This window comes from Octopus sinensis, linkage group LG14 (assembly GCF_006345805.1).
Source record: "Octopus sinensis linkage group LG14, ASM634580v1, whole genome shotgun sequence".
Taxonomy (NCBI): domain Eukaryota; kingdom Metazoa; phylum Mollusca; class Cephalopoda; order Octopoda; family Octopodidae; genus Octopus; species Octopus sinensis.
Genome location: NC_043010.1, coordinates 1,657,788 through 1,680,287, shown reverse-complemented (window position 1 = coordinate 1,680,287; position 22,500 = coordinate 1,657,788). Strand labels below are relative to the sequence as shown.

General features: G+C 38.3%; 1 long non-coding RNA gene across 1 annotated transcript; it reads left to right on the top strand.

Moving 5' to 3' along the window:
• The first annotated feature begins 253 nt into the window (after positions 1 to 253).
• Positions 254 to 10,089, top strand: LOC118765871. Its single transcript, XR_005001768.1, has 3 exons — positions 254 to 271; positions 3,819 to 3,821; positions 10,026 to 10,089. It is a non-coding gene; the product is annotated as an uncharacterized LOC118765871 (long non-coding RNA).
• The last annotated feature ends 12,411 nt before the right edge of the window (positions 10,090 to 22,500 follow it).

Here is a 22,500-nt window from a genome sequence, read left to right as displayed (position 1 = left end):
TATCCACTTCTCCGGCTTTGTGCATCCATTCTTCTATTTAATTAATAACATACGTATCCACGCATACACACATGCACATACGTTTACACACACGCACATACATACACCATACACACACATATATCACCACCGTTTTTTTCTAATATAAGACTATTATTTTTCAAGTTTAGCTCGTCAGTTTTTATATCTGTATACATAATATATATATATATACATATATAATATATATATAGAGATAGATAGATATATGTTTACATATGTATGAATATATGTATATATATAAATATATATATACATACATATATATATGTGTGTGTGTGGTGTGATATATTAAATATATATATAAATAATATATATTATATATAATATACAAATATATATATATATATATATATATATATTATATATATATATATATAATATATATATACATACCACACCACACATACATATATATATATTGTATATATATCCCTTGGGCATTAATTAGACTTTCTGTGACACGCAACACGTGCGCAATTCTTCAAAGTCTCCGTGTTCAGTCTAAACAAACAGGCACGTGCTTGCGTGTATATGAAACTCCGAGTAATAGCCGTAGGTGCCATAACAGTTATACATATATATATGTGTGTGTGTTATATATATATATATATATATATATATATATATATATATATATATATATAGTGCGTTTACATGACGCTTCGCGTTCTTTTTTTCCTTTCTTTTACTCTTTGTCGAACACCTGTCCATTTTGAATATATATACATATATATATATATATATATATATATATATATATATATATATATATATATATATTCATCAACACACACAGACACGCACTCACATATATGCATCTGGTTGCACCTGCAAAAGACATGGGCTCTCTTTAATATCATGTGCATGTGTGGTGTGGTGTGTGTGTGTGTGTGTGGTGTGTCAGAAATGTTTTCTTCATAACGGAAAAAAATCCTATTCATGCGAAAGCTTAGCTGAAATAGAAGAGGAAAATACGCATGCGCAAGTGTATGTGTCTAAGTGTAGAAGAGTTTGCGTGTATGGATTGATATATTCATGTACTCATGTTTACATACTATCATACATACATGCACACTCGCATACACATTACCGGTACTCCGTCGGCTACGACGACGAGGGTTCCAGTTGATCCGATCAATGGAACAGCTGGTTCATGAAATTAACCTGCAAGTGGCTGAGCACTCCACAGACACACATACTCCTTAATATAGTTCTCAGGGAGATTCAGCGTGATACGGAGTGTGACAAGGCAGGCCCTTTGAAATACAGGTACTACTAATTTTTGCTAGCTGAGTGGACTGGAGCAATGTGAAATAAATGTCTTGCTCAAGGACACAACGCGTCGCCGGGAATTGAACTCACGACCTTACGACCGTGAACCGAATGCCCTAACCATAAGCCACGCGCCTGCACACGCATACACAAATGCAAATATGTATGTATGTATGTATTTATGTATGTATGTTGTCTCAGTTTTTAGACGCAGCAAATGATTTCAGCTGAAAAGAGAGCATAGGATTGGTTAAAATTCGAAAAATTAAACTACATTAAACAAACGAATTACAAATTTATCAAAAAAGCCAAGTGAAAATAATGTTTTCTTTTGACACATTCTACCAGTATACGAAGTTTTAAAGTATTTAGTTAACTAGAAATTGTGTTGAAACCTGGCTATCAAAAGGAAAAGATCCAAATGCTCTTCTGCTCTTCTATTTATTTAAGTAATTTGACCGCGGCCATACATATAGATGTATGTATATATGTATGTGTGTATGCATGCATGCATGCATGTATGTTTGTATGTATGTATGTATGTATGTATGTATGTATGTATGTATGTGTGTATGTATGTATGTGTGTGCGTATGTATGTATGTATATATATATAAGTCCTGTACCCATATATGCATGTATATATATATATATATATATATATATATATATATACATGTATTAACATTTATTATTTAACTGAACGTGAAGCAGCCATTTCCAAGTAAGCATATATATGTATATGTATATATATGTATGTATGTATATATATACTTTGATACTTTGATACTTTGATACTTTGATAGGTTTCGGCCATTATTGGCCCAGGCCATGTCTAACTTATAGCACCACCTGGTTATATATATATATATATATTATATATATATATATATATATATATATACATACATATATATATATATATACATATATATATTATACATATGTATATTGTATGTATATATTATATACATACACACACACACACATATATATATATAGATATATATATATATATAGTCAATTCAAAGAACAAAAAACAAGAGAGAAAAAGAAAAAAAACGAACGTGAGAAAGTGCACAAGCAATATATCAATTTTGATGATCGGTGAAAGAAGAGAGTTGTTGCTAACGTTTCGAGCATATCTCTTCGTCGGATACGGGCAAGTCCGAAGAGAAAGAAAGTAAAATAAGGAAAAATCACCAACCGTCCACGTGCTAAAATCTATCTATAAATCTCTCTCTCTCTCTCTCTGTCTCTCTCTCTTTCTATATATATATATATATATATATATATAGCATGTGAATATTGGATTGAGACACCCTTTTCGATTGAAAAAGTCGAGGACTGCACCAAAAAGCACTCTATACATGTTTCAATGTGTGTACATGTGTTAATATATGTATGTATATGGATGAATGTCTTGGTGTGTGTGTGTGTGTGTGTGTGTGTGTGTGTGTGCACGCGGGATTGTGTGTTTGCGTGTTCGTGTGTCCCTTCAAACGCTCACATGCTTTATTCTGGAATCTATTCAAAAGAAATATATTTTCTGAATCTATTACAAAATATGTTTTCTCTTGTTTTATATCATCTGAAATCAGGCCCTGACATGTTAAAGTAAAAGTCTAGATTAATGTTTATAACTAAAACTATTACTACTTTCGCCATTTCTATAAAGTCGTGGGTGGTATTGGTAATGGTAGTGGTGGTGATGGTGCTGGTGGTGGTGGCGATACTGGTGGTGGTGGTACTGGTGAAGGAGGTACTCTTTATTCTTTCGTGTCTTTTTTTTCCTCACCTATTTTGTTTTTATTTTATTTTTCCTCCCTTATTCGTCCCCCCACCCTTTTCTTTGTTCTTCTAACCTTTATAATTTCACCCTTTGATATCCCCCCTCTCCTTCAACCCCTTCTCGTCACTGATCCTCCAATACCTCGCATCTTCCCTCCCTCCCTCCCTCATCTAATCTCTAAGGCAAAAAAAACGTCTTTCGATTTACTTTCACTTTCACTTTCAAGTCATCACATTCTTTGTTTGTCTTTTCTTAACTGACCTTTTCTACAAGCTTTGCCTTTGTTTTGACTACTATTTCTTGTACTCTCTAGCCGTTCCTTTATTATTATCATTATTATTATTATTATTATTATTATTATTATGATCAATGTTGTCGTTGTTGTTGTTTTTTTTTAGCTTTCTTTAATTCCTTGATTGCTTTCGCTTTTCCATTGCTATTGTATATATATATATATATAATATATATGTTTCGATTCTATATTTGTTACCATAACTTCTCGTTCTTCGCTTATTGTTTTTTTTTCTTGCCTTTTATACGTTTTTCCTTTTTTTATTTTCCTTCTCTTTTCCTCAAAGCAACTATTGCTAACTACACAGCTTCTATTGAAGTAAGTTGTCTTTAAAACTTACTCTACTTTCTGATCTGCCAAAGATATTCCTATGATATAGCCACTGCTCGACTTTGGTACATAATTCTTTAGCCTTTTCTAGCAAGTTTCTTATTTTCCGTTTCAGCCTCCATTTGCGAATGCGTACGTGTGCGTGAAAGAAAGTGTTTGCGTGTTAATAATATCTATATCAGCATATATGTATACACGTGCGTATGCGTAAGTTCCTTTTACATGTCAATATATATGAGCATATATGTGTAGATGTGCGCATGCGTAGTTTCGTCTTTGCAACGGTTTCTAGAAGGTTTTCGCTTATATGTTTTTGTCGTTGATTTTTGGAGTTGTTTTCAATATATCTTGCTTGTCATTTGTATTACAATCCATAATGGAACTAATCTTCCGTGGACCGAGTTTAATCTTCTTTAAACACACACACTCACATGCAGACACCATGCCCTCTACAGAAACATGCGCATAAGCCAACAGATACATACATGCATACTACAAAGCTACATACCTATATATATACTATATATATATATATTATATATGTATGTATATATGTACATACACATAGGCTCACACACATATATTTACAGGTATATGTATATATATATATATAATATATATATATATATATATATATGCATATATGTATACATACGTATATAGATATATATTCATATATTGCATATACATATATACATATATATATATACATGTGTTTATATATGCATATATGTCTATATATGTATGCACGCACCCACCACCCACCCACACACACAAACACATGATAATACCTATCGGTTATAAGATCGTCAAAACAACATTCCACCTCCTGAACTAATGGCACTTGGTGGTGTATGCACACAAACTCAAACACACACACACACATATAAGCACGCATATTCATGTATACATACATAAACATACATATAAACGTACGTGGATGGATATACATATACATATATACATACAGACAAGCAGGCACACACACATATATGAGTGTGTTCATGTATATATGTATGAATGTATGAATGTATGTATGTATATATGATGTGTATGTGTTTGTGTGTATATAATATATAATTATTTATATGTTTCTTTATATACGATTATGCAAAGAGGCAAATATATACATACACTCAGTCATATACAAATACAAGGACAAAACTATAAACATATGAAACACACACACACACACACACACACACATATATATATATATATATATACATACATAAACACACAAACACGCATGTGTGTGCGCGTGGGTGCGTGTTTGTGTTTGGAAAGAACGTCCTCTCGCATTGCAAAATGAGGAGGAAACGAATGCTTCCTGAGCCTTAATTAATATATTTATTATTAACCTAATAAAACGCCCCCTTATTATTGATAACATGAGTCCATCACTTTGGTAAATTGTTGATTCCTCAGGCGTAAAATACTTCTAGTTTTGGGAGAAAAGAAACACTCGATATCATTTTTACCTGTTTCGCAGTTAATAAATTCTTTTGTTTCTTAATAATGATGCATTGAGCTAAAATCCGATGGAACTAAGCTACGTGAATAAGCAGGATGAGGCAGTTTTTCCTTATTTGATACCCTAACCTCTTCTTAAGTGACTTGGGCGATACGGCCTTTTGCATTGTCGTCTAAGAGCAACAACCTTTCAAGATTGACGATTGACGGGCGCTTTCTCTAAAAGACTTTTGTGCAGGGGTGGGTGTGTAGTAAGAAGCTTGCTTCCCAACCACATGATTCAGGGTCATCCAACTACGTGGCCCCTTGAGCAGATATCTTGTACTATAGCCCTGGGCCGACCTAAGCTTTCGGAGTGGATTTGGTAGATGGAAAAAGAAAAAAGCCTGCCGTATATATATAATATGTGTGTGTGTGTATGAGATTGGGTATGGAGGGGTTGTATGTATATATTAATGTGTGTGTCTCTGTGTCTGTGTTTGTCTCCCACAACCACCACCACCACTACAACCACCACTTGACAACCGGTATTGGTATCCCCGTAACTTTGCGGTTTATATATATATATATATATATATATATATATATAATATATTATATATATATAATATATAGATAGATAGAAGATACACACACACACACACACTATATATCTGTATGTATGTATGTATGTATATGCACGTGTTTGTATATACGTGCTGAGGGGGAGATAGAGAGAGAATTTTGGGAGAAAAACATCAATGTTACTATTGAAGTTTTTGCTGAGTAATCAGAACTTTTAATGAAACATTCTAACCATGACTCTCTCATCTTTAAGGGTTACGTATGGCTATATTACCCAAACTGTCATTCTTCATTAAGGTAGAGGGTTTGATTTGAGATAGAATTGACTACTATCATGTGCGACCACGCGTCCACCTTGAGGCTCTCTCTTGTTAGCCTATGGTTTTGTATGTAGTGGTTTTTAGCCCTAAGTCAGCCTAGACTGGGAAGATCTAGGATTCCATGATCAAAGATCTTCCATCCTTTACCAGAGTGAAATTTGGTTACATCTATGTCTTGCAGGTCGAGTGATTTTGCAGAAGCTTCCGCGTTGTTGCTGAAGATAGCTGCAATGTTGGTTATGATGTGCGGTTTTGTTTTTATCTGACTTATGGTATCAGTTGTGATGTTAATTGATGTTAACATCAGATGTTGTAATCCTGACTACACTAATACTGTCACAATTGGGAAAGCGTCGCCATTGCACGGATGGCTATTGATGATGATGATGATGATGATGATGATGATGGTCGTTGTCGTCGTCATCATCATCATCAACAACAACAAAAACAACAATAACAAAACAGCAACATCACTATCCTCATTGGATCAGTTGTCGTCATGATGTTGCTGGTGATGATGATGATGATGATGATGATGATGATGATGATGATGATGATGATGATTATGATGATGATGATGATGATGAAAACGACGATAATATGCTAATATGATAATGAATGCAAAAATGATGTTGAGATATGTTGAACGATCACAATGAAGATATCAATAGTCATGGTAACGACTACAACGAGGATGATGATTATGATGACGAAGATGATGATGATGATGATGACGATGACGACGATGATGATGATGATGATGATCATGACCATGGTGATGTCGACGACGATAATCATAAGGTCAAGGAAATGAATGAAAAAAATCATATTTGATTTCGATTTTTCTAACTAGCCCTACCACTGCTGCTGCTTTAGCTGTTGTTGTTGTTGATGATGATGATGATGATGATGATGATGATGATGATGATGATGATGATGATGATGATGATGAAGACGATGATGATGATGATGATGCTGTTGCACTTTCATCATTAGGCTGATTGAATTATCCAAACACATATTTGACCCCCTCCTTTTTTTTCTTTTTCTTTTTTTTGGAAATTTATCAGTTGACCCCTGTTGCCCCGAATTGATTAGTTTTGTGAATATTTTAAGGGTTCTTGGAGATTTTTCAGCAAAAGACTGCGCAATATTTGCCTTCTATACATAATTAGAGACAACCGTTCCACCATCCCCGAACCCATGTTTGAAAATATTTAATCAGACCAAGAAATACACACACACGCACACACGCATACATACGTACATACATGCATTCATACATACACACAAATAAAAAAAAAAGCGAAAAAAGAAAAAGCAGGAGTGAATCAGAATATATTGAGTACAACCGCTACATGCAATATGTTCTTCTTTAGTATTTTTATCTCCTTTCAAGTGTTACGCTAGAGAGCGAACTATCTCCGATCAATTTACCTCTCATAACACAGCTCGCATCTTATTAAATATTGAAATTGTTGTATAGCTCTTGGTCAATATCTGGTTGAGTAAATCTGTTAAAAGGTAGTCCTTGCTGTGGCTACTCCATCGATTTGTACAGGCATAGTGTATCTTGGATTATATTTGTTTCAAATTTTGGTACAAGGGCAACAATTTCGGGGAAGGGGTTAATTCAACGTCATTGATCCCAGCGTTCGACTGATACTTATTTTATCGACAGCGAAAGGATGAAAGGCAAAGTCGACCCCGGCGGAATTTGAACTCAGAACATAGAGATGGACAAAATGCTGCTAATCATTTTGCCCGCTGTACTAACAATTCTTCCAGTTAGCCACCTTGTCTAGAATTGTATTAGCCAGAGTGAAAAGCCGGTGAATTGTGTAAGTCGACAGCACATGGGATAAAAATGCTTAGCGGCATTTCGTCCAGCGATTTACGTTTGGGGTTCAAATTTAGTCGTGGTTGACTCGATAAAATAAGTACCAGCCAAGTGCTGAGGTCTATGTAATCAAATAACTCCATTTCCCTTAAAATTGCTGGCTTTCTGCCATGATATGAAAACAGATTATCCTTTAGGTTCCTTTACATTTCTTTTCTTTTCTTTCCTTTTCAATAAGTGTTAGTGAAGATGGTAGGGTGTGATTTGAAGGAGATTTGTCTGCTCTTTCTCTTAGATTCCTATGGAATCAATCTCGCTCTACCCCTCCCGTCCCATTTTCTAATTTTTTTCATTCGAACAGTCAATCTGTTTTATTAGTTTTGTTCCCTAGAAAAAAAAGCCGGTTGCTTTCGGAGTAGCAATATTGATCTGGTTAAACCGTAAATTGTCCCAGCCCACAGGCTAAAATATGAATTAATTGAAGTTATATATTATGAGTCCGTTAGGTGTTTCTACATAGTTGTGTTAAATATTCTCTCCCATCGCTCTTTCTATCCCAATGAGCTAACAGTCAAAACTTATAGAAATATCTGCCTGCTCAAGACATATAGAATAACCATATGCTTTAAATAACGAATAGACAGAAAAATAAAGAGAAGAAACTCGTCAGATTTAAAACTTGTATCAGTTTTGTGCAGAGTAAAAAAGATTATTGGTGTAAGATGCAGGGAACCAAAATTTTGCTTTATCTAATTTTAAAGAAAGTGTACTGGTCTTTATTGCAAAGACAACCAGACTCAAATACCTTTCGCTTGTCTCAGTCATTAGACTGCGGCCATGCTGAAACACCACCTTAAAGAACATTTAGTTGAATGAACCAACCTCAGTACATTAAATTTTTTTAAAGCCTGGTTCTTATTCTCTCTTGCCGAACCACTAGGTTACGGGTGCGTAAGCACACAAACACCGGTTGTGAAGCGTGGTGGTGGACACACACATTTTCGATGGACTTCTTTCAGATTCCGGCGACCAAATCTACTCACAAGTCTTTAGTCGGCCCGAGACTAAAGTAGAAGATACTTGTCCAAGGTATCACGCAGTGGGTCTGAACTCGGAACCATGTGGTTGGAAAGCAAGCTTCTTACAACACAGCTGTGCCTGAACCTCTATCTAATTTTAAAGAAAATGTTCTGATCCTCACTGAAAAGGCAGCCGGACTCAAATATGTATAAACAATAGATGCTACTTTCTTTCATAAAGAAAGTATATAAGTTAAGGGTGAAAGAAGATATATTGGTGCAGGCGTGGTTGTGTGGTAACACGTTTGCTTGACAACTACATGGTACCGGGTTGAGTCCTACTGCGTGGAGCCTTGGGAAAGTGTCTTTTACTACAGCCATGGGTTCACCAAAGTTGTGAGTGGATTTGGTAGAATTTGAAAGAAGCCTCTCGTGAATATACATACATATATACATACATATATACATACATACATATATACATACATATATACATACATACATATATACATACATACATATGTTTATTCTGTCCGTTTCTTATTCTCCTTGTTCCATTTGTGATTTTTGCCTATAAAGAAAACACGTCAGTGTTCCTATTCGGTCTGCGTCAACTTTGGACGAACACACTTACAGATATGGTGCAGTAGTGGTGCAGTAGCTGATGCAGATAAAGAAGCTACCCATCTTTGGGAATGGTCAAGCTGTGATGCATTTTAATTGATTGGGATAGATTTCTTAAAAACAAAAAGAAAAGAAAATGAGCGAAGATGGATGAATATTGTAAGAATAAACACTAGATTAGGATCACATTTATGGCTGTTCAGGGAAGAAGTTCGCTCTGCAAGTTCGCTCTTTTAGGGTCAGTTTCACTGTGGCACCGACGGAAATTGTCTTCGTTTATAGACTGGGCCGATCAATACTTTTTGAGTGAATCTGGTAGACGGAAACTGAAAGAAATTGTCGTGTGTATATGTATGTATGTATGTATGTATGTATGTATGTATGTATGTATGTATGTATGTATGTATGTATGCATGTATGTATGTATGTATGTGTGGCATTATTGAGTTTTATTTCAGGATTTCTTGCCAGTAGAGAAAGAGCCGGTTTCTAACCTAGATTCTAAGCTCATTCATTGGAATTGTAACAACAGTAACCGGACATTTTTGCATGTATGTATATGTGCAGATTTGTATGTTTTGGTTTATGTATGTATTCTCATGCATATAGTTGCATGTTTAGACATCTTCATATATATTAAAGTGATAAACTTCTGGAAAGTTTTACAGATTTTTACAGTTCCAGTATTGGCTTGGATCTGTAGTCTTCGAATCAGCTTTCTCCTTTCTGGTTTTGAGAAGCCCAATTTCTCAAAATTAGCATTTAGGCAGTGTATTACATATTCTAGTGCCCCACTGATTACATATATAAACTTAAACTTGTATCTGGAGAGAGCACCTAACTGCAGATTTCTCACTAGTTCAGCATAGGTATTCTCTTCTTCACTGATCTTCAGCTTTATGTTAACACCCGCTGGGGGGTCAGATCTCCACAATTGTACACAGTTTCTCTTCTCTGTCCAAAATCATTATATCAAGTCTATTGTGTTTACATTTTATTGGGGTGTTCACTGAGGCTTTCCACCAGCACTCCTTTTTATCAAGAATTGCTATGGCTTCTACCATACTGTGGGTTCTTATTTCTTTGTCCTCGGGATTATCCTTCCGAAGGATTTCATTACAGAGTGTCCTAGCTACGACGTTATGTCTCATCGGTAGAAAATACAGAGATGACATTTTCGGACAACTACTTATGATGTAGGTGATATCTTCGGTGTTAACTCCAAAAAGTCTGCATCGGTTGACACATTTTACTGCCTTTCCTGCATCTCTGCCCCCTTTGTGCATCAGGTATTTGGTTGATATTTCTTGTTCCTGGATTGCAAACGCAAACCCTTCAAAGTAGGAGGTAGTAACCTGCTCGTTAGACATGATAGTATGTATGTGCGTGTGTGCGCTCGCACACACACATACATAATGCATAATACATACTTACATACATACATACATACATACATATATATATATCAATAATAATAAAGGGTAAAATTAATTAATTAATTAATAATTAATAATTTTATCAAGTAGTACCGAACTACTTGGTAAAATTATTAATTATTATTAATTATTAAGGTTAAAAGAACCATTATCGGTAAACTTATACAAAAATTCTACAATTATGAGTATAATTATAATTAGGGTTCAACAAAATTTGCTTCACCACATACCGAAATTTAGAAATAGCAGTTAAACTACTACTATACTACTATAAGGTATCTCCCAGACAGCAATACTCAACAACTCACTTATGGTAGTAGAATAGTAGTTTAACTGGTATTTCTAAATTTCGGTATGTGGTGAAGCAAATTTTGCTGAACCCTAATTATAAATTATAATTTATACTCATAATTATAGAATTCTTTTATATATATATATATATATAATATATATATATATATATATATATATATATATAGATGGATAGATAGATAGATAGATAGATAGATAGATAGATAGATAGATAGATGAATAGAAGGATGTTAATGTGTGTATCTGTGTGCTTGTGTTTGTCCACTTCACTTGGCAACCATTCCCGTAACTTGGTGGTTCTGCAAATGGGATGGGATAAGTACCAGACTTTAGTGGCGTTGATCTCTTCGACTAAACCTTTCAGGTGGTGCTCTACCATATAATTAATACATACATACACACATACATACACACACATACACTTACACACATACATACACGCATACACACACACACACACACAACACACACACACACACACACACACACACACACACACACACGTGCGTGTACGTTCTTGTGCTTGCGTTTGTTCCCCACACCAACCGCTTCACAAACGGTGCTGATTTTTTCAAAACTTCCTTTAATGTAGCGGTTTGTCAAAACAAGAGTACATAATTGTCAAAACAACAGAGTACATAATTCACTTTTTAAAAAAGTACTGGGATCAATTTGTTCGACTAACACTCTTCAGTTTGTTATCCCAGTATGGCCGTAGCCCAATGACAGAAACAAGTAAAAGATAAACGTCGGCTCTCTCCTCCGCTACTCAACTTCTTCTGGGAACTCCTTGTTTAGTCCATGTTCATTTCCGATCCAGTTGACCTTTGATCAAAGATACTCTCAGACAATCTTGTCTTTAACTACAAATAGCAAAGCCAGGCCCACATACATCAGTGGAGGCACAATGGCCCAGTGGTTAGGGCAGCGAACTCGCGGTCGGAGGATCGCGGTTTCGATTCCCAGACCGGGCGTTGTGTGTGTTTATTGAGCAAAAACACCTAAAAGCTCCACGAGGCTCCGGCAGGGGGGTTGGCGTTCCAACTGTCTCACTCTTTCTTCCTGTTTCTTGTCCCCGACTTCCTACGCAACCGCTGAGCCTGGATGCTCATTCATCCATCTGTCGATGCTCTCGGTGTTAGGGTTTGACCTGCTTTGTCTTCTGCGGGTCTTACGAATAGCAACGGACCACGCTTCGGACTTCTCCCATCTTGCGAGCTCTGGGACGAAGACCGTTCGCTCAACAGCAACCACATACATTATTCAAGCGACCTTTTTTTTAAGATGGTAAGGTGTTATTTGAGGAAGATTTCGTTGCTCTTTCTAGCAACGTGACGGTGCACAGAAATTGCATCGTCGTAAGCCAGCCCTGATCATAAAAATCCTATGATGAAGAACACTACATATTTTCCCCATTTCCAGGAAATTCAAGATCACATTCGCTTATGTCACATTTCATGAGACGGCGAGGTGTGATATACAGGAGACATGGCTGCTATTTTTAACGAGTCTTGCGACCACGTATATAATCCTTCATGGCTAGATGTTGCTGTCGATGTTGCTGTTGTATTGGTTTTAGCTGATGTGGTTGATATCGTTTAGCCCCACGTCAGCCGCGATGGGCCTATGGTCACATGAATTTCGGTTCTTACTATCCTACATTTACAGCAGACGCCGGCAATTCAGGAATCACATGATTCAATGCGTGTTCCCCTCCTAAGACAAGGAAGGAAATTAACTACTACTTCTAGCATGTCAAACGCCACATACAGGCTTCGAATTCGACTTTGTTGTTTGACAGATGTTCAGTGAGCAGTAATGAAATCGGGAAATTCTCCTGTCAACTCCGACGTTGAATTGAACGATTACGAAGTATCAATAACGACGTGGCGAATGAGTTTACGTGAGTGGAATACTTCATGGCTATCCTTAATGTCTGAACAGGTAAAGCGGCAGGAGGGGAGGCACAGGGTTTTAGCTACAATGACAACAGAAGCTGCTGCAGCGGTGATGCTGCTGCTGCTGGTGAAGTTACGATGTTGTTGTTGTTGTTGGTAGTGAAGGGTTCTTTTTTTTTTCTTTTTTTCTTCCCTGGTTGGAGTTTGTGACTGTCAAGGGCTGTGTGGTGTGTGGAAATGCTGTGGCGGTTGTTAAGTGCGGTGGGTGAACGCCGATGGCATTACAGCTGGGCATGGAGGGACACTTCTGGGCAGAACAAGTGTAGTAGTAGTAGTAGTAGTAGTAATGGTGGTGGTAATTATGAAAGTATAGGTATTAGTAGTTGTGGTGATAGTTGTAGTAGTAGTAGTTGTTGAAGTAGCAGCAGCAGTAGTAGTAGTAGTAGTAGTAGTAGTAGTAGTAGTAATGATAATGGTCATGGTAGTCGTAGGGCAGCAGCAGCAGTGGTAGTAGTAGTAGTAGTAGTAGTAGTAGTAGTAGTAGTAGTAGTAGTAGTAGTATAGTAGTAGTGGTAGTAGTAGTGGTGGTGGTGGTGGTGGTGGTGGTGGTGGTGGTGGTGGTTGTGGCGGTGGTTTCTTTTGTAGTGGGTGTCTCGGATAATGCTTTGGGACTGGACTTGAAAAGCTGTCAAAACGTGGAATATAGAAATTCCATAGTAGTGATGACGACAGTGGTGAGCGACGGTGATGACGGCGGCGATGGTGATGATGGTGGTGGTGGTAGAGAGGGGGTGGTAGATAGGGGGTGGTATGTTGATCGGTGGCGGGATGAGGGGGGAATGTCAGGCAAGGGTTGGAGCATTGATGGCTGGCTGTCAAGGTAAGGAGCGATGTTGCTTCTGCTTGTTGCCTCACACTCCACCCCTCCCCCTCCACACTCAGCGCTGCTGTTAGTAACTGTGAGGGTGGTGGTGGTGATGGTGGTGATGAGGGGGGTAGCGACGGTTATGGTATTGATGATGATGACGATGATGACGATGATGGCATGAGATGAAGAGGTCATTATTGGCGAATGCAATTAGAATGGCTACGCCGCTACTGATGGTGATGATGATGATGATGATGATGATGATGATGATGATGATGATGATGATAGAGATGGTGAAAGCTGCGGGTTAGGTGGTGGTGGTGGCGGCGGCGATGGTGATGGCGGTACGGTTGAATGAAGGTTATAATATCGATGATAATAATGGGTGTGGCAGCACTAGCGACGATGGTTGTGATAGACATATCCATAATGGTGGTGGTGGTGGTGGTGGTGGTGGTGGGTGTTGTGGTGGTGGTGAATGGTGGTGGTGGTGGTGGTGGTGGCGATGTGAATGATGGTACTGGTGTTGTTCTTGGTGGTGGTAGTGGTGGTGGTGTTTTTGATGGTGTTTGGTAATGGCATCGTTGGTTGCGTTGGTGATGGTGCTACTAAACGCGTGATAGTGTCCGTTGATTCTTGTCGTCCCTGATGGGTTGTGAATGATAATAATGCCTAGGGTAATTAAAAACATTATCAGTAAGAAAAGTGGCGACGGTGGGCGCGATGGCGGCGACAAGGCTGATGATGATGGTACATTCTATAGTGGCAGTAGTAGTGATGGTGGTTTTGGTGGCGGTAGTGGTGGTGATGATGGTGACGTGTTGGTGGTGGTTTTGGTGGTAGTGATGGTTAAGGTGGTAGTATTGGTGATGGTGATGGTACTGGTGATGATGGTGACGTGGTGGTGGTGATAGTGATGGTTGTAGTTTTTGTGGTAGTGATGGTTAAGGTGGTAGTTTTGGTGGCGGTAGTGGTGGTGATAGTACTGGTGATAGTAGTAGTGGCTGTGTTGTTAGTGGTGGTGGTGATAGTGGTGTTGGTAGTGTTGGTGGCGCCGGCGGTGATAGTGAGTATGATGGTAAGATGGTATGATGGTAATGACGGTGTCGGTGATGGTATTGGTGGTGGTGGTTATAGTACAGATGGTAGTGATGACGGAGTAAGTTGATGCGCTTGGAGATTGTATTGGGAGTGGTGACGTATTGGTGGTAGTTTTGATGGTGCTGGAAGCAAGGTCGTCGTATTGCTACGGGTGGGTGGGGGTGGAGCGTGGTCGAATTCCGGTGAGGTTGAGAGGTGTCAGTAGGGGAAAGAATTATGCTTGTGTGAAGAAGTAATAAACAGAGGAGGGGGGAGGTGACGGGTGTTAGGAATGAAACAATGGTGGATGGGTTGGGGGTGAGGAGGGAGTTGGAATGGAACAGAGAAAGAGAAAGTGAAAGTGAAGGGAAAGAAAGTGATAGAAAGAGAGAGAGAGAGAGAGAGTGTGTGTAAGAGAGTGTGTGTGTGTATGTTAGAGTGTGTGTGTGTGTATGTGTATACAGAGAGAGGGGTGTGAGTGGGTGATGGCTGACATGTCAGCTGATGACAGCAATGGCAGAAATAATAACTGAAGATTATAGTTGTGATGAAGATGATGATGATGATGATGATGCTGATAATGTACGAAGGGCAATGATGATGATGATCATGATGATGATGATCATGATGATGATGATGACGATTATGATGATGATGATGATGATTATGATGATGATGATCATGATGATGATGATGATGATTATGATGATGATGATTATGATGACGATTATGATGATGATGCTATGAAAGACGATGATGATGATGATGATGAAAATGGTGATGATTTTGGAACAGTATCAATATGTTGAAAAGAAGAAAATGATATTAGTGATGATGACGACAGTGATGACGATGATGATGATGATGATGACGGATCGATGGATTCTTTTCATTATGATGTTAATGATAACAATAACGATTAAGTAGGAGGAGGAGAAACAACAAAAGATTTCCTATCCACCACCACCACTACGACGACCACCACCGCCGCCGCCATCGCGACGCCTTTCATTATAGCCTCTGCACCACCCCCACCCACCCTTCTCATTTCATCAACATTTCTTTCTTTCGTTCCTTATCTCTTTTATTTCATTTATTTATTAAAATTTATTTTCATATGGTATTTCTCTCCCTCCTCCGCTTCTTCTTCTTCTTCTTCTTCTGTTAGAACGAAGAGAGAGAAATGAAAAGATGTTTCTGGGTCGGTGAGCTGGTGGGCCGGTCAGTTTGCTGGCCTGGTGATGGGGGGGAAGGGGAGGGGAGCTGTGTGTCAGCGGAGCTGGCGGATGTGCCATTCAGCTAACCCCACCTTCTCTGCCTTGCCTCTTATAACCTCTTGTCATTGTCTCTTGGCATTCGCGATAATAGGAGGGGAGGGGCGAGCAAAATAATAAAAAATTTAGACAATTATTGGTAACGATGACGACCAGGAACCATGACCACGACGACCATGACGACGATGATGATGATGATGATGATGATGAAGGTGATGATGATGATGATGATGATGACTATGATGTTGATGATGGTGATGATGATGACGGTGATTATGATGATGATGATGATGATGATGATGATGAAGGTGATGATGATGATGATGATGATAATGATGATGATTATGATGAAGGTGATGATGATGATGATGACGGTGGTGATGATGATGATGATGATGATGATGATGATGATGATGATGGTGATGATGATGATGATGATGACGGTGGTGATGATGATGAGGATGATGATGATGATGGTGATGATGATGAGGATGATGATGATGATGAAGGTGATGATGAAGGTGAGGATGATGATGATGACTATGATGTTGATGATGGTGATGGTAATGATGACTATGATGATGGTGATGATGATGATGATGATGATGATGATGATGATGACGATCGTCTACCACCGCCTAACCACCACTTTACCACCACTTGAGCACTACCACCATCATCACTACCACCGTCACCACCACCATCGACATCACCATCGCCACCGCCATCACCGCAATGATGACGGTAATGATGATGATAATGATGATATTGATGACGACGATCATGGTGATGATGATGATGATAGTGGTGGTGGTGATGATGATAATTATGGCGATGTTAATGAAAGCAACGATGTTTTGATTGAATGTGGATAAAAGCATGAAGAACGGAAATTTATTGCGACTGACCGGAAATGGGGAGAGAGTGATGTTCGTGCCTTCCCTATATTCTATGCTTTTATGGGTTTAAGTAAAAAAAGAGGTTTAGACATAGGAATCGAACTCGGATTGTGCATGCCACAAAGTGGATGGATCAACTGACTCTGCCCGCGGGCCTGCGTAGGTTTGTTCGTATGCAGATGTATATACATACGAATGAATGTATGTTTGAGGGTCGGCTGAAAAGTGCATAGCCTGATTATGAAGATTAGGAAATTTTGCATGCATTATTGTCAGTTCCGCTTATTAATAATTGCATTGTTTATTTCCAGGTAAGCCGATACGTCACTGGTCAAAGAAGACTGCAAAACTAGTAGCCGCTTCTATTGAAAATGGACCAAATTTGGCACCGCGGTGTTATCAAAAAGGACTAAGCACTGAAGGATGAAAATGCTGACATGGTTGCTACATTAGGAGATGACGCTCCAGCTTTATTAACGGTGCAAAAGTGGGTAACTGAAAAGGCGGCGAGCTGGCAGAAACGTTAGCACGCCGGGCGAAATGCTTGGGGGTATTTCGTCTGTCACTACGTTCTGAGTTCCAATTCCGCCGAGGTCGACTTTGCCTTTCATCCTTTCGGGGTCGATAAATTAAGTACCAGTTACGCACTGGGGTCGATGTAATCGACTTAATCCGTTTGTCTGTCCTTGTTTGTCCTCTCTGTGTTTAGCCCCTTGTGGGTAGTAAAGAAATAGGTATTTCGTCTGTCACTACGTTCTGAGTTCCAATTCCGCCGAGGTCGACTTTGCCTTTCATCCTTTCGGGGTCGATTAAATAAGTACCAGTTACGCACTGGGGTCGATATAATCGACTTAATTCGTTTGTCTATCCTTGTTTGTTCTCTCTGTGTTTAGCTAAAAGATTAAAAGTAAAGATACAAGCGACTAAAGTTCTGTAGAGCGTTATGTGTGTGCAAGACAAAGCAGAAGCTACCAAATGTGACACGCCCGACTGAGAGACACCGGTTCCAGCAGCCAATCTCGTCTGAGGATTAGAAGAGCAACGCTGAATTCTAGGTAAAATTGCATATAGTTTTGTGTGCATGGATGTATATATGTATGCGTATATATAGACACGTGTGTATATAAACTCACAGAAATCATGCAGGACATGTTTTGATAATATAACCACAGGAGTATCGTCAGCTAAAAGTTATAAGTTCGGCTAGTTCCGTCATAAATCGTTGAACTCCGCTTCTGTTTAAGGATGTTAAGTTACCGTCATGTCGTAAAAACTGCTCGTTCTTTTTCAGTGATAGATTAAATCTATCATTATGAGTCATACACAAACAAAACATACACACAAACAGACATGCACATGTACAAATATATGTATGTATATATATTCAAACTAATTAAATAATAGTATATATAGCACCTACTCAATGCTTCGTGTGTTTGTGCCTCATTCTTTCGTTTGTCCACTCAGTCATATATATATATATATATATATTATATATATATATACACGAATGGCGCGAAATTGTGATGATTTTTGGTCGATAATTGATGAGGGATGAGCGTATCCAAGTCTTCGGTATGATTTTTTCTGGCTGTTCATTTCTCTTCTTTCTGAGCAATTTCTACTTCATATATATGTGTGCGTGTATATGTGTGTGTGCGTGTCTGTCTGTGTGTATGTATGTGTGTGTGTGTCTATGCTTGTACCCCACCACTGCGTGAGAACCGGTCTTGGTGTGTTTCCGTCCCTGTAACCTAGAGGTTCTAAAACAGACAACGATAAAATAGAGTACCATGTTTGAAAAAGAGCATTGTAATCGATTCTTTCGGTTAAAATTCTTCTAGGCGCTATCCTGGCATGGCCGTAGCCTTAGGTGTAGGTGTGGGTGTGTGGTAAGAAACTTGCTTTACAATCACATTGTTCTGAGTTCAGTCCCATTGCGTTGTACGTTGAGCCGACCGAAGCCTTGTGAGTGGATTTGGTAGACTGAAACTGAAAGAGCCCGTCGTATACATACATACATACATACATACATACATACATACCATATATATATATATCATATATATTTATGTGTGTGTTTGTATATATGTGTGTGTGTGTGTGTGTGTGTGTGAACAGGGTGCGATGGGTAAATTGTCACCATTTTATATTTTTGATTTCTTCCATGGGCTTTGTTTTTGATTTTCTCGACTACACAGTATAGTAGGGTTAGTTGGGCGTCTGCGAGAAAAACAGTACCTCGACGCAATTCACTCTGTCAGATTCGGAAACGACATGTTTTACTGCTTCACATTCGCACCGGAAGCTACAATACGAACATTTCAGTGTTTGGGTGTCAATCTGAGGACATGTACCGCGAGTGATAATAATCAAACAGTCACATCGTGATGTTTGGAGTGATCACTAGTGATTATTTCCCTAAAACTGTCATACAACATTTCTTCAAACCACAACACATATCTTGTAACCACAACACATATCGATGAACAATATAAACTCTACCAATTTATCAACAACCGCTGTGTTTAAATAATTCTAATACTATTAATCTTCCCACTAGGCCTCAGACTCAACACAGAGGCCTATATCAAGTGCCTGGAGGAGGTAATGCTGCTCTGGGTTAAGAGAGTGGCTGCTGGAAGACTATGTCTGGCAACAGGACTCTGCACCATGTCACACAAACAGGAGAACCAAGTCATAGCTGTCAGATAATTTTTGCGACCACATTATTCCTACCATTTGGACACCTAACTCCCTTGACTGCCACCCCCTTGATTATTATGAGTGGAATGCAGTTGAGCGGAGAGACCAACAAAACTCCTTGTAGCACCAATGATGAACTGAAAGCAAGGATTATAGCAGCATTCACCAACTTAAACAAAGAGACCGTCCAGAAGAGCTGCAAGGGGTTCTGAAGTCGTCTGGAGGCCGCTGCTGGAGCCAATGGCGATTTTATTGAATTAATTTACTCTTTAGTATTTCAAGATATTTTTATGTAACTGTGGTAAATATATGTGTTAAAATGAGATGTCAGTAATATTTTCATTTTTGCGTAATTTAGACGGCAGTTTATTCGCCGCACCCTGTATGTATGTATATATATATATATATGACCACGTGTGTACCGTTGGCGATTTTTTCCTCTGTCTTCTCTTCTCTGGATCTTTCCTTCTCCTACGTTTCCGACGAAGAGCTCCGCTCGAAACGTTAAACCCTCCTTCTTTCCTTCTTTCCTGAGCGTCCAATAATACTATATTTGTTCCACGTCCTCGCGTTGTTGTGTTTTTTTGTGCATTCTTGTTTGGATTAACTTTATATATATATATAGTCTGTTGCGTTCTTGTCCCATTTTGGGGTTTTACATATACACATAGCGGCGTACGTGCACATTTGCTCACCTTGTAAATAAGTATTCATCTAAATTCTGTACGACTCTTTTACTCTTTCTTTTAGTCCCCCTCACACTTACTTCTTTCTTTCCTCCTTTCTTCCCCCCCCCCTCATTCACATTTCTTGACCTTCTTTTTCTTTAATCTCCCTACTTCCCTTATTCATTTATCTCCATTAAGAATGAGAGAAATTGAGGGAAGGGCTTTGTTTTATTGTGCAGTGGTCAAAATAGAGTGGGTGTGGGTATGCTGTTTTGTATTTCGCTAATTCAAAGAAATGTTTAAATGATGACGTGTTACTGTTGTATTCCAAGGGTAATTAGGAGGCAATTATATTTTCAATGGTTACTTTTAAAAAATAGGGACTATACAATTCACGATGAATGGGTGTATAAGTTTATAATTTTACCATTTATCTTTCTGCTGTTTCAGTCATTGGACTACGGCCATGCTGGGACATCACTTGAAGATTTTAGTAAAAAAAAATTCCGGTTTTTGTTTTTCTTTTAAAGGCTTCTATTTATTCTATCAGTCTCTTTTGCTGAACGGATATGTTACGGGGCGGTAAATAAACCGATACCGGTTGTCAAGTGGTGAAGGGACAAACACAAAAACCGACACACACACACACACACATATATTTGCTCATCGTTAGGCATTTACGTATATATGTTTGTGTGTGTGTATGTGTGCGTGTGTTTGTGTGTGTGTGTAATGCATGCATACATAAATGCATACACATGCACACACACACATACATATAGTCAATTCAAATAAAAAATTAAAAAACCAATAATAAAATTAACGGACAAGACAAAAGGACGTACACAGGGTATGTATTAGCTTGATACTCGGTGAAAAGGGATACACACACGCATACACGATGGGCTTCCACGCTGTTTCCGTCTACCTAATTCACTCGCAAGAATTCGGTCGGCTTAGGGCTATAGTGGAAGATGCTTGTTGAAAGTGCTGCGCTGTGGAACTGACCGCAAAACTGTATAGTGGCCAAGCAAGCTTCTTATCGAAATATTTTCAATTATTAATCTATTGCTATTAGAAGTCACTCTTCAGGTTTTTTGTTTTTGTTTTTGTTTTTTACAATTTTTTTAGTTCTGTACTAGTTTCTAATATGCAAGTGCTATGCATCCAGTTAAGATGTGGTCCACTGTTTCATCCCGCTCATAACACATTCTGCATTTTATCATTATTATTATTATTATTATTATTATTATTATTATTATTATTATTATTATTATTATTATTACTATTATTATTATTATTATTAAGGTTGTAAGCTAGCAGAATCGTTAACAAGCTGGACAAAATGCATATTGACTTTTCATCCGTCTTTAGTTCTTGAGTTCAAATTCCGCAGAGATCAACTTTATCTTTCTTCTTTTCGGGGTCGATAAAATAACTACCAGTCAAGTACTCGTGTCAATATAATCGACACCCTCACCCGCACCAATAACACCACCTCAAAAATGTTGGTCATGTACCTCGGTGGAATTTGAGCTCGGATCGATTATTCTGGTTTGTCACTGTAACATGATTTAATATTAGGAATAAATTTAAGGCAGTGAGCTGTCAGAATCGTTAGCAGACCGAACAAAATGCTTAGCGGTATTTCGTCCATCTTTACGTTCTGGAGTTCAAATACTGCCGAGGTCAACTTTGCTTTCATCCTTTCGGAGTCGATAAAATAAAGTTGGGCGCTGGGGTCGATGTAATCGATTTGATCCCATCCTATCCAAGAATTGTAGGCCTCGTG